A 12,232-nucleotide genomic window follows, 5' to 3' on the forward strand; every position below is an offset into this window, starting at 1 on the left:
CCTTATCTTTCTCCCATGGAACAGCTGGTAGTTTTGAACTGTTGACCTTAAGGTTTGCAGCCCGATTCATAACCACTACTCTACCAGAGCTCCTTTACTATACATATTGAGAGATTTATCTTCAAGCTCACTAATTTGAGCTTTCTTTGCTTCAAATTTACTCCTTTGCCCTTTCAATATATTGTCTATTTCTGAAATCTTAGTATTAATCTTCTGAGTTTCAAATGGCAGGTTTGTTTTGTTTCAAAATTCACATTTATTTCATATGCTTGTTTTTGTAAAGTTTGCCTGGATTCTTCTAAAGTTTTTTTTAACGTTCACCTTGCTTTCCTCGATCTTTATGTCAAGATTGAGGAAATCTCTGAAGGTATATGCCCAAATATTCTTTTGAATTCGTTTTCAGGTAGTTCCATTACCTTTTCTTCCTCAGAAATGTTTTCTGGCTCTGCATCTTGATCATTTGTTTGAGCCATTCTCTCTTGTTTCTTCATTTGAGCTGAAATTGTTTGTTGTCTCTGGTGCATTGTGGTGTTATTGTATTTGCATTTAATAGATAATTGTCTGGTAATGTGTTCTTCAGCTCTCTCTAATTGTCTTCAGTGGGTGTAGTTAAAGAATGGAAATGCGTACACTTTTCTCCATTCATTGTTTAAGCACCTTAGTTTAAGATAGGTTTGACTGGTGTTGGCTGCTGACTGTCAATGATCAGGGCTTATAGGAGATGATATTGGCTGTTGCCCAGTAAGTGAAGCTTCAGAGGGTATAGTTGTTACTGGGCTGTATGAGCACAGTTGCTGTCTCTTGTTGGGTGGGAAGAAGGAGGAACTCCCTCCCCCACAACCACACACAAGAATACAAAACATATTAAACAAGCAAGCAATTAACAGTTAAGAGAGGAAATAATAAAGGAGAAAAAGAAATAAATACTGAAAACAACTAGAAAAAAAGAAAGTAATATATAAAATGAGAAAATATTGACAGGAAAATGGAGTCATAAAAGAGGAAAATAAAAGAAAGAAATTTAAAAAAAAAAAAAAAGCTTAGAAAAACCAAAGACAGGGAAGATGAGAAGAGAATTTTAAAGAAAGATCAAAAGGGGGGGAAGTAGGAATAAGAGAGGAAATCATAAACAGAAGAGAAGGAAAGAAAAAGATATAGAAAGGGAAAAAAATAAAGGGACTGGAGAGTGAAGAAGAAAGAACAAACAAAAAACCACAAAACGATGGAAGGAAAAAAAACAAAACTCCAAACAAAAATAATAGTGTAGCTTTTGGACCCAAACTCTAGGAGGCTTCTATCAGTCAAGGAGCTCACAAGGTGGGGAAGGGAAGGATGTGACAGTGGAATTCCTGGCCATAGATGAAGTTCCTATAGGCCTGGATATTATCTATGTCCAGGGCACTCTATCTGGAAGGAGTTCATAGAAGCCCTTGATGAAGCTGGTTTCAGTGTTTGTTAGGACCACAGGGTAGCTGGGTGATGGGTGAATAGTTATGAGGGTAGACTAGATTAATGCTGGTCTTGTGACTCTGCAGGTTTTATAGGTCTGGAGCTGAGCCTTACTAAATCCAGACATCAACGCATTGCATCTGGCCCTCTCCTCAAACTGGCATGGCTCACAACCACATGGCTCTGAACTCTCAGAGAGCAGACTCTGCTTGGAATAGATAAGGATGGTAGGTAGTTAGTCATACTTTTGGTCACCAGAGTGTGGTGGAAAAGGACTCATACCATAGCCTGTGTGATTCTGCTCTGCCAGGCCACTTTCTGTTTCCAAAGCTGCTCACAAAAGTTCAAGATGGTTGTGCTGAGACTAGCCAGCCATTCACCAGCCAGTCTTCCTCTCTCACTGTCCCTGCTCAGCTTCTCCTACCAACAAGCACTCAATCCACCTCTCTCCATAAAATACCTTTATCATTGCTATTCTAATATGCTTTTTTTGAGTTCACTTTGATAAAAGTTCTTATTTAGGACTTTCTCAGTGAGCACTGAGAAAACTGGGTTAATCTTTTGTAGGAGGCAGAGGTGTAAAGCAAATTAACCTGCCCTTCTTCCTCATTGATGTCATAAAGTTTATCCATCAACCAGCCAACACCAAGCCTTTTGAGTTCCCTTTATCTGATATTGTCAAGAGCACCTGGGTTAGTAGCCTTCCCACCTCAGTCTGGTGCATATTCAGTCCTGGGCTGTGTTGAAATTGCACACATACTAAGTATAGTGTTGTTTAACAGTCTTCAGTGAAGACAGCTGAAATGCAGTCACTTGATCCACTGAGTGTTTGAGTGATTACACTACTCTCTGCCTAAAAAATGTGGAGAGCACGGGCAGGGAGCCATGGCTGTAATTTTGTTCCTTCTGTGTGTACAGTGACAGAATGTGGGAACACCAAATAATAACTTTTTAATAGAGATTCAGGAAACTCAGGAAAGACAGGTAAAACATAATAAATCTCAAGTCCTAATATATTAAGTCCTACATTCCTCACTTTAGGCAACTTCTTTGTGATCTACAGATTAATAATTTGGGAGAAGAAAAAGGAGACTTAAAAAAAATCATATAGTAAGAAATAAGAAGGTTCCAACTTAAGTTCAAAGATTTTAATAAGTGATTTTTTTCTTAAATATATAGATTAATAGTGTGCAGTAAGGATCTTATGCTGTCTTAGACACCGTACTTTTGAGAAAGGCTATAATTCCATTCAAATACTTCACTCTACTACATTTTTCATGACCTTGCTAAGTGAAGTCATTTATTCTTAGACTGTATTTGAGTGTCAAGTTAGGGGAGAAAATTTACTACCGCTGTTCAGCATAGAGCGAACTAGAATAAGATAAATGTTAGGAATTTCTTGAGGCTAAGCCAAATCTCTGTACAAAGAAGAGGATGAAGTAAAGAGTGTATAACCAGAAAGCCTTGTCCAAGTGTTTGTGTTTCCCTAAGCTTGTGTTCTTGCTACTCTCCTCACTTTATTTTCTTCTTGTGATGCACAAGATTTTATCTATTGATTCTCTGCAAATGCTCCCTAAAATCTACACTGACTGTCATGACCTCTCTTTTGAGTTCCAGAAGTTCACCTCCACCAGTTTACTGGATATTTTATAGCGATCACCATCATCTTAAATTAAACACATTGAAAACAAACACATGGTTATTCCAGCACATCCCTCCTTGTCCCCAGTCTAGGCGTTTAGCCCCTGGCAGTCACCACACTGTTTCCCATAGCTGGTCTCTCTCTCTCTTCTACTCTTATTGTGCTGCGTTCACCCCTATCATTTCTTCTCTCAACTGTTAAAATAGTTCCTGGTTTTCCATTTCCACCTACCCCATCATCTTTCACAATGTTAATCCTAATTATCTTCCTAAAACATGGCTCAGAGAATTTGGGATTGACAAGTGTATGCAAAATAAATAACCCACTCCTAGGTGTGGTGTGAGGAGCTCTGGTAGTGTAGTGGTTACTAATCGGGTTGCTAACCTCAAGGTTGGCAGATCAAAACTACCAGCAGTTCCACGGGAGAAAGATGAGGCGTTCTGCTCCTGTTAAAGATTTACAGCCTCTGAAACCCTGTGCAGGGTCACTATCAGTTGGAATTGACTCCACGGTACTTAACAACAACAACAACAGGTGTGGCGCAGCAGGATAAGCACTAGACTACTAGCCACAAGGCTGATGGTTCAAACACACCAGCCACCCCTCAGAAACTCTATACAAGGTTGCTGTAATTTGGAACAGACTCAATGACACTTAACAACAACAAAAGCAACTCTTCTATAACCAATGGGTTGAAGAAGAAATCACAAGGGAAATGAAAAAAATACTTAGCTATGGATGAAAATGAAAAGACAATGTATCAAAACTCATGGAATTCAAGGAAGGACTCAGAGAGAAATTTCTAGCTGTGTCTACAACATGGGCCAGATCAGATAACTACTCCATACAGGAGTCACTTGTGGCTCACTAGTTGGGTCTTCTTGATGTGAGACCCAATTCACCATTACCTGTTTTGTTCTTTATCTCCTCTACACATTCTGCTATCTGCTTACATCACAATTCCCTTCTTCCCTCACAACTTGGTTAAGCGGAGATTATCTCAACTCTTACGTTACTCCATACACCCCTTCTACCTTGAACTCTCATAAGATAGTGTTGCTAAACTATATTATAACATTTACTTTAGGTATATCTAACTGACCCACCGGATTACAAGTTGCTTGAGTGCAGATATTTTAGCCACTTTTTAGCTTCATAAACCCTGAAGCACCCTGCCCAATCCTGTGCACATGATGAATATTGAGTAAAGATTTAGTGAATGTATACAGTAGGCAATATCGACTCTACTACCTGTCAGCTTGTGTCAGTTAGTACTACCTGTCACCTGTGGTCACTTGTGTGTTGTTATGATGCTAGAAGCTATGCCAACAGAATTTCAGATACCAGCAGGATTATCAATTGATGGTGGACAGGTCACAGAGGAATTTCTAGACTAACACAGAATAGGCACAAAGACCTGGGGATCCCCTTCTGAAAATTAGCCAATGAAAGCTTTATGAATCACAACAGAATATCATCTGATATTGAGACATCATCAAGAAAAATCAATTGCTTTGTAAAATAAAGGGCCAATAAAAACAAGGGAAACCCTGAATGAGATGGAGAGACAGAGCAGCAGCGACAATGGATACCAACAAGCATGAATCTGATGAAGAACTGGGAATACTTTGTAGTGCTATGCATAAGGTCATCATCAGTTTAAGTCAATAACAATAACCAACATGACAACAACATCTTCTTGAACCAATTATGTGGATAAACCTGACAAGTAGCTGAGGCATTGATTTAGGTTCTGCTGAAAAGCACAAAGTCATGAAATGGGATCAATCAGTTACTGAAGATACTTGAAGGATAAAAAACATAGAGTGCTGTAAATAGACTATGGCATCAGATGTCCATCAAGTTAGGCTGTGTTCTGAGTATGAGTTCAAGTCCTACTTCTTGTTGTTAAGTGTCATGGAGTTGGTTCCGACTCATAGTGACCCTGTAAGGGTTTCCTAGGAACAACTAGTGGGTTTGGAAGGATGTTTCCTTAGGGATATGGCCTGCTTCCAATATCATGAACACTCACGCAAACCTTGCTTGCTTTCTACTGGCTCTGGACCTTGAATCTTACTCATCTTCCAATCTCTGGTTCTTTGGACTTGAGCCAGTGGTCTGCTCTATTCCTTCCCTGTCTGCCTGTTTGTCTGACTGTTGGACCTGCCTTCCTGTCTGTCTCCCAGATCTGCTTGCCTGCCAACTGATCTTGGTTTATCTGATCCAGATTTGGGGCTCTCCCACATCTACAATTGTGAGCCTCTTTTTTAAATATATTATGGAGTCCTGGAGTGCTGTGGGTTAATGAGCTGGACTGCAAGGTCAGTTTGAACTGCAAGGTTGGCAGTTGAAGCTCATCAGCCACTTCATGGAAATCCTATACAGGGTTGCTATGCATTGGAACTGACTCATCAGCACTTAACGTCTATACACACACATGCACACGCACACGCACACGCACATGCACACACACACACACACACACATATATATGTTTCACTGTTATACTTCTCTAAAGAACCCAGCCTGAGACAGTGGGTTAACTGTATTTTTGTGAGGAGGAAACGTAGGATTATTGTGGACAGAACTGTAAAACAAATACTTCTGGGTTGGCCTTGACCCTAGTTTGTTCTCACTGGTATTCTTTTTTTCCCCCCTTGGGAGTGTGTGTTCAGGTATGCTTGACTGGTGTTCTATATGGTATAAACAGTTGAAGTTGAATCAATTCTAAGTCATGATGACCCCAGGTGTGCCAGAGTAAAAATGTGCTCCATAGGGTTATCTGTACAAGGCTGATTTTTCAGAAGTAGATCACAAGGTCTTTTTTGTGAGGCACAAACTTGCAACCTTTCAGTAAGCATACAGGTGTGTTAATCATTTGCATTCTTTCTATAGAACCTGAACCTGTTATTTTGGTGCTATAGGATCAGCACTGGACTACAAACTATAAGGTCTGCAGTTCAAACCCACCAGCTGATCCTTGGAAACCATATTCAGGGTTGCTATGAGTCAGAACTTAGAAAACAACAATTTCAAAATTTGCCCCAGTAGTCTGTACGTTTGTCATACTGTGGTGGCTTTCATGTTGCTATGATGCTGGCAGCTATGTCACTGTGTTTCAAATACTAGCCGAGTCATCCATGATGGACTGGTTTCAAACTAAGGACAAACTAGGAAGAAGGAATAGATGACCCAATATGAGAGACTAGCACTGAAAACTGTATCAACAGAACGTCATCTGATAGAGAGCTGGAAGATGATCCCTTCAGGTTGGGAGGCACTTGAAAGATGACTGGGGAAGAGCCACCTCTACAATGTAGAGTTGTCTTTAATGACATGGATGGAGCTAAGCTTTCAGTATCTATATTTGCTGATGAGGGACAACTCAAAATGAGAAGAAACCGCTGTAAGCATCTGTTGATAATCAGAATGTAGAATGCACAAAATTTCATAGGAATCATCTAGAAAAACTGGAAATTGTCAAAAATGAAATGGAAGCATAAAGATGGATACCCTATACATTAGTGATATGAAATGTACAGATACTGGTCATTTTGAATCTGACAATCCTATGAGTTACTATGGCAGAAATGAAAAATTTAAGAGGGATGGTATCATATTCATTGTCAAAAAGAACATTTCAAGACCCATCTTGAGGTACAATGCTGTCTTTGATAAAATAATATCTATATGCCTACAAGGAAGACTAATAATACAACTACCATTCAAATTTATGTACCAACCACCTAAGTCAATGAAGAAAAAAATTAAAATTCTACCAACTTTTTCAGTCTGAAATTGATCAAACATGCAATCAAGGTGCATTGATAATTACTGGTGATTGGAATGCAAAAGTTGGAAACAAAAGAGGAAGGATCAATAGTTGGAAAACATGGTCTTGGTGATAGAATGATACTGGAGATCACATGACAGAATTTCACTAGGCCAATGACTTACTCATTGAAAATACTTTTCCAACAACATACACAATGACTATGCACATGGACCTCTCCAGATGGAATACACAGGAATCATAATGACAACATTTGTGGGAAGAGATGATGGAGAAGCTCAATATCATCTGCCAAAACAAGGCCAGTGGAAGATTGTGGAATGAACCATCAATTGATCCTATGTATATTCAGGCTGAAGCAGAAAAAATTAAAACAAGTCCATAAGAGTCAAAAAGACCTTGAACATATCCCATCTGAATTTAGTGACCATCTCAAGAACATATTTGATGTATTAGACACTAATGTCTGAAAAACAGCAGAGTTATGGGATGACATCAAGGACATCATACATGAAGAAAACAGAAGGTAATTAAAAAGACAAGAAAGAAAAAAAATACTGAAATGAATGTCAGAAGAGATTCTGAAACTTGTTTTTGAATGTAGAGTAGCTAAAGTGGATAGAAGAAATGATGAAATGAAAGCTGAGCAGAAAATTTCAAAGGGCAGCTTAAAAAGACTAAGTATTTCACTGAAATGTGCCACAACCTGGAGTTAGGAAACAAAGGGGTAAGAACACACTGAGCATTTCTGAAGCTTAAAGAACTGAATAAAAAATTCAAGCCTCAATTGCAATATTGAAGGATTCTCCTGATGTGGTGCTGTAGGATCAGCATTGGACTGCAAACCACAAGGTCAGCAGTTCAAATCTACCAGCTGCTCCTTGGAAACCCTATACAGAGTCATCCCTGAGTCAGAACTGACTTGATTGCTCTTAACAACAACAACACGAACAAAGTATTGGAAAATGTGGGAAGCACCAAAAAAAGATGGAAAGAATACACAGAGATGTTGTACTGAAAAGAGTTGGTCCATGTTCAGCCATTTCAGGAGGTAGCATATAATCAAGAACTTCTGAAGGCAGAAGTTCAAGCTGCACTGAAGGTATTAATGAACACACGGTTCCAGGAACTGAATGACTACAAATAGAAATCTTTCAACAAACCGATGCAGCACCAGAGGTGCTCACTCATCTATGCCAAGAAATTTGGAAGACAACTACCTGGCCAACCAACTAGAAAAGATCCATATTTGTGCCTATTCTAAAGAAAGGTGGCCCTACAGAATGTGGAAATTATCAAACAGTAGCATTAATATCAAAGGAGCCCTGGTGGCGTAGTGGTTATGAGTCAAGCTGCTAACCTCAAGATCAGCAGTTCAAAACCACCTGTAATTCCACAGGAGAAAGATGAGACTTTCTGCTTCCATAAAGATTGACACCTTCAGAAACCCTATTCAGTGTTCCTATGAGTCAGAACTGACTCGATGGCACACCACCACCATCATTAATATCACATGCAAGTAAAAATTTACTTAAGATAATTCAAAGATGATTGCAACAATACATCAACAGGCCTGATTCAGAAAAGGAAGTGAGATGAGGGTACCATTACTGACATCAGATGGATCATGGCTGAAAGCAGAGAACACCAAAAAGATGTTTACTTGTGTTTCATTGACTTTGCAAAGGCATTTGACTGTGTGGATCATAACAAACTTTGGATAACATTGCAAAGAATGGAAATTCCCAAACACTTCATTGTGTTCATGCAGAAGTTGTACATAAACCAAGAGGCAGTCATTTGAACAGAACAAAAAGATACTGCTTGGTTTAAAATGAGGAAAAGTGTGCATCAGGGTTGTATTCTTTCACCATATTTCTTCGATCTATATACTGAGCAAATAATCCAAGAATCTGGATTATATAAACAAGAATGCAGCATCAGGATTAGAGGAAGACTCATTAGTAATCTGTGATATGCAGATGAAATAACTTTATTTGCTGGAAGCAAAGAAAACATGAAGCACTTACTGATAAAGATCAAATAATACAGCCTTCAGTATGGATTAAACTCAATGTGAAGAAAACAAAAATCATCACAACTGGACCAATGTATGGAGAAAAGACTGAGGTTATGAAAGATTTCATTTTACTTGGAAGCAGCAGTCAAAAAAAATCAAAGGACAATATTGCATTGGACAAATCTGCTGCAAAGGATTCTTTAAAATGTTAAAAAGCAAAGATGTCATTTTAAGGACCTCACCCAAGCTATGATATTTTCAATAGTCACATATGCATGTGAAAGTCAGATGATGAGTAAAGATTAGAATTGATGCATTCATATTATGGTGTTGGTGAAGAATAATGAAAATACCATGGGAACAAATATCTGTCTTTGAAGTAGTGCAGTCAGAATGCCCCTTAGAAGAGAAGATGGAGAGACTTTGTCTCACATACTTTGGATATGTTATAAAGAGAGGCTAGTTCCTGGAAATGGATTTCATGCTTGGTAAAGTAGAGGGTCGGGGAAAAAGAGGAAGACCCTCAAGGAGACGAATGAATGCAGTGGCTGCAACAGTGAGCTCAAACGACAGTTGTGATAATGCAGCAGGAGTAGACAGTGATTTGTTCTATTGTGTTAAGAGACAATACGAATCATAGCAGACACGATGTCATCTAACAATAGCAATATCTAAATGCTGAGGAGTCCTGATGCCACAGTGGTTGAAGTGCTCAGCTGCTAATCAAGAAGTTGGCAGTTTGAGCACACCAGCCCCTTTGAGGGAGAAAAATGTGGTAGCCTGCTTTGGTAAGATTATAGCCTTGGAAACTCCACGAACCGTTCTATTTTACTCTTGGTTTTTCTTTTATCTATGTACTGAAGTCTTGAAAAATCTGAAAAATTGAAGAAAAAAAAAAGAACTGTTTTGTTTAACTTAATGCAATAAAGCTCAACAAAGATGAACAAATTCTGTAGCAAAAGCTACCTGGTTCTACTCTTTAATAGATGCTTCTGGGGATGGGTTATTTGTCAATACTGTAGATAAGACTGTGTTTTTCTGCCCTGGAAAGCAGCCTATGTAGGATTTCCCTTTGCATCACAAATAAAAATAGGTTCACCACTGGGCCAAAAAAAAAAAAAAAAAAGAACATCATTATAAATTGAGAAAACATTGAAGTTGTCAAAGACTTCATTTTGCTTGAATTCACTATCAACTCCCAAGGACCCAGCAGTAAAAAAATCAAATAATGTATTGCTTTAGGCAAATCTGCTACACAAAACCTCTTTGAAGTCTTCAACAGCAAAAACATCTGTTGAGGACTAAGGTGCACCTAACCCAAACAATGATATTTTCAATAATTTCATAAGCATGTGGAATTTTGACAATAAATAAGGAAGACCATGGAAGAATTGATGCATTTTAGTTGTGGTGTTGGAGAAGAATGTTAAAAGTGTCATGGATTGCTAGAAGTGCAAACAAATCTGTGTTTTGAAGAAATCCAGCCAGAATGCTCATTAGAAGCCAAGATGGTGAGGCTTCCTGTATCATAATTTGGACATATTATCAGGAGAAACCAACCCTGGAGGACATCATGTCTGGTAAAATGGAGGTTCGCGGAAAAAGAGGAAGACTTCCAACAAGATGGATTGGCATAGTGACAGCAGCAATGGGCTCAAGCTTAACAATGATTATGAGGGTGATGCGGGACCATGCAGGGTTTCCTTCTGTTGTGCATAGGGTAGTTATGAGTCAGAACTAACTCAATGGCACTAACAACCACAACAACAATGTAATATTCATCAAGTTAAGGTCATATCAATGTATAGTGGATACTGAGCCAATCAGTTCTGAGTTACAAAAGACCAGAATAGACACACACATAATAAAAGATACCATGTGAGTCTTATTTGAAAGCCAAAGGATGCCAAGGAATCAAGGAACTTCTAGAGTAACTGACAATGAAGGAAAGAGTATGGCCAAGAACTGGATTTGGACTTTTAGCCACCAGAACTGTGAGAAAAAAATTTGTTTGTCAAAACCACACACTTGTACTATTTGTATTCCAACAGTAGTTTTAATGTTAATGTTAAAATGCAGGAAGAAAGCAAACGGTCATTAAAAGACAAGAAAGAATGTTATTCATTCATATGAATAACACAGAATGTTAATAACTGAGTAAGAATCAGGGCTTGAAATTGGGTGAGTGGGGAAGGGTGGTGCATGCATGTACAGGATTTCCAGATATACCACCTACAGATTGGATTGTGCCCACGATGAGAAAACATTCATCACTTAAGGGATTTTAAGAAGACGCAGAATTCTAGAGGATATCAGAAATGGTTTGCATTGCATTGTAAGTAGGGAAGTAGAATAAAAAAATTAAAAATAAATCAGAACTATGTCTCTCCTTCACACTCAAGCATGATTCCAATACTACAAGCATACCATAAACACTTAGACATAAGAGGAAAGTCAAATACAACTTAATCGATCGGTAGAAATGGAATAAAGCCTGCAATGATGCAACAGCTACACCTTTTATCCCCAGAGGCCACAGCAAACTCAAGTCAGAGGCTCGCAGAGACTACAGCACATGTCCCAGGCGTACATGTCTTCCTACTATCAGAAAATAATTCAAGCCTGTTCAGGTAGTACCTTCTGAAAAGAATGACACATTCTTCCAGCTTCATTGTTGTTAAGTGCCTTTGAGTTGGTTCTGACTCATAGCAATCCTGAGAGGGTTTCTGAGGAGTGGTGGTGGATTTCAATGGCCAACCTTGTGGTTAGCAGCCCAGTGCTTATCGTATAGTGCCACCCCAGGACTCCATTGCATTAGATTGCATAGTGCAAAGTGATTCCATTAGATCAGATTACCAATGGGGGGCACTAGTGGCTCAGTGGTAGAATTCTTGATGTTAATGAAGGAGACCTGAGTTTGATTCCTACCAATGCATTTTAAGTGTAGCCACCACCAGTCTTTCAGTGGAAACTTGTGTGTTGCTACAACGCTTGAACAGGTTTCAGTGCAGCTTCCAAACTAAAACAGACTAGGAAGAAAGCCCTGAGAATTTACTTCAGAAAATCAGCATGAAAATCGTATGGATTACAATGGTCCAATCCATAACAGATCACAGGGATGGCACGGGACTGAGCAACACTTGATTCCATTGTATATAGGTTTTCCATATAGGGCTGACTCTGGCAGCTGGTGCCAACAACACATTAGATTACATTATGGAAGTCTATCTATGTTTCGATTGTGTGGATCATGACAAGCTATGGACAACATTGAGAAGTATGAGTATTCCAGAACACTTAATTGTACTTCTAAGAAATCTGTACCTAG

The sequence above is a fragment of the Chrysochloris asiatica genome, unplaced genomic scaffold, assembly GCF_000296735.1.
Source record: "Chrysochloris asiatica unplaced genomic scaffold, ChrAsi1.0 scaffold00011, whole genome shotgun sequence".
Lineage (NCBI taxonomy): Eukaryota > Metazoa > Chordata > Mammalia > Afrosoricida > Chrysochloridae > Chrysochloris > Chrysochloris asiatica.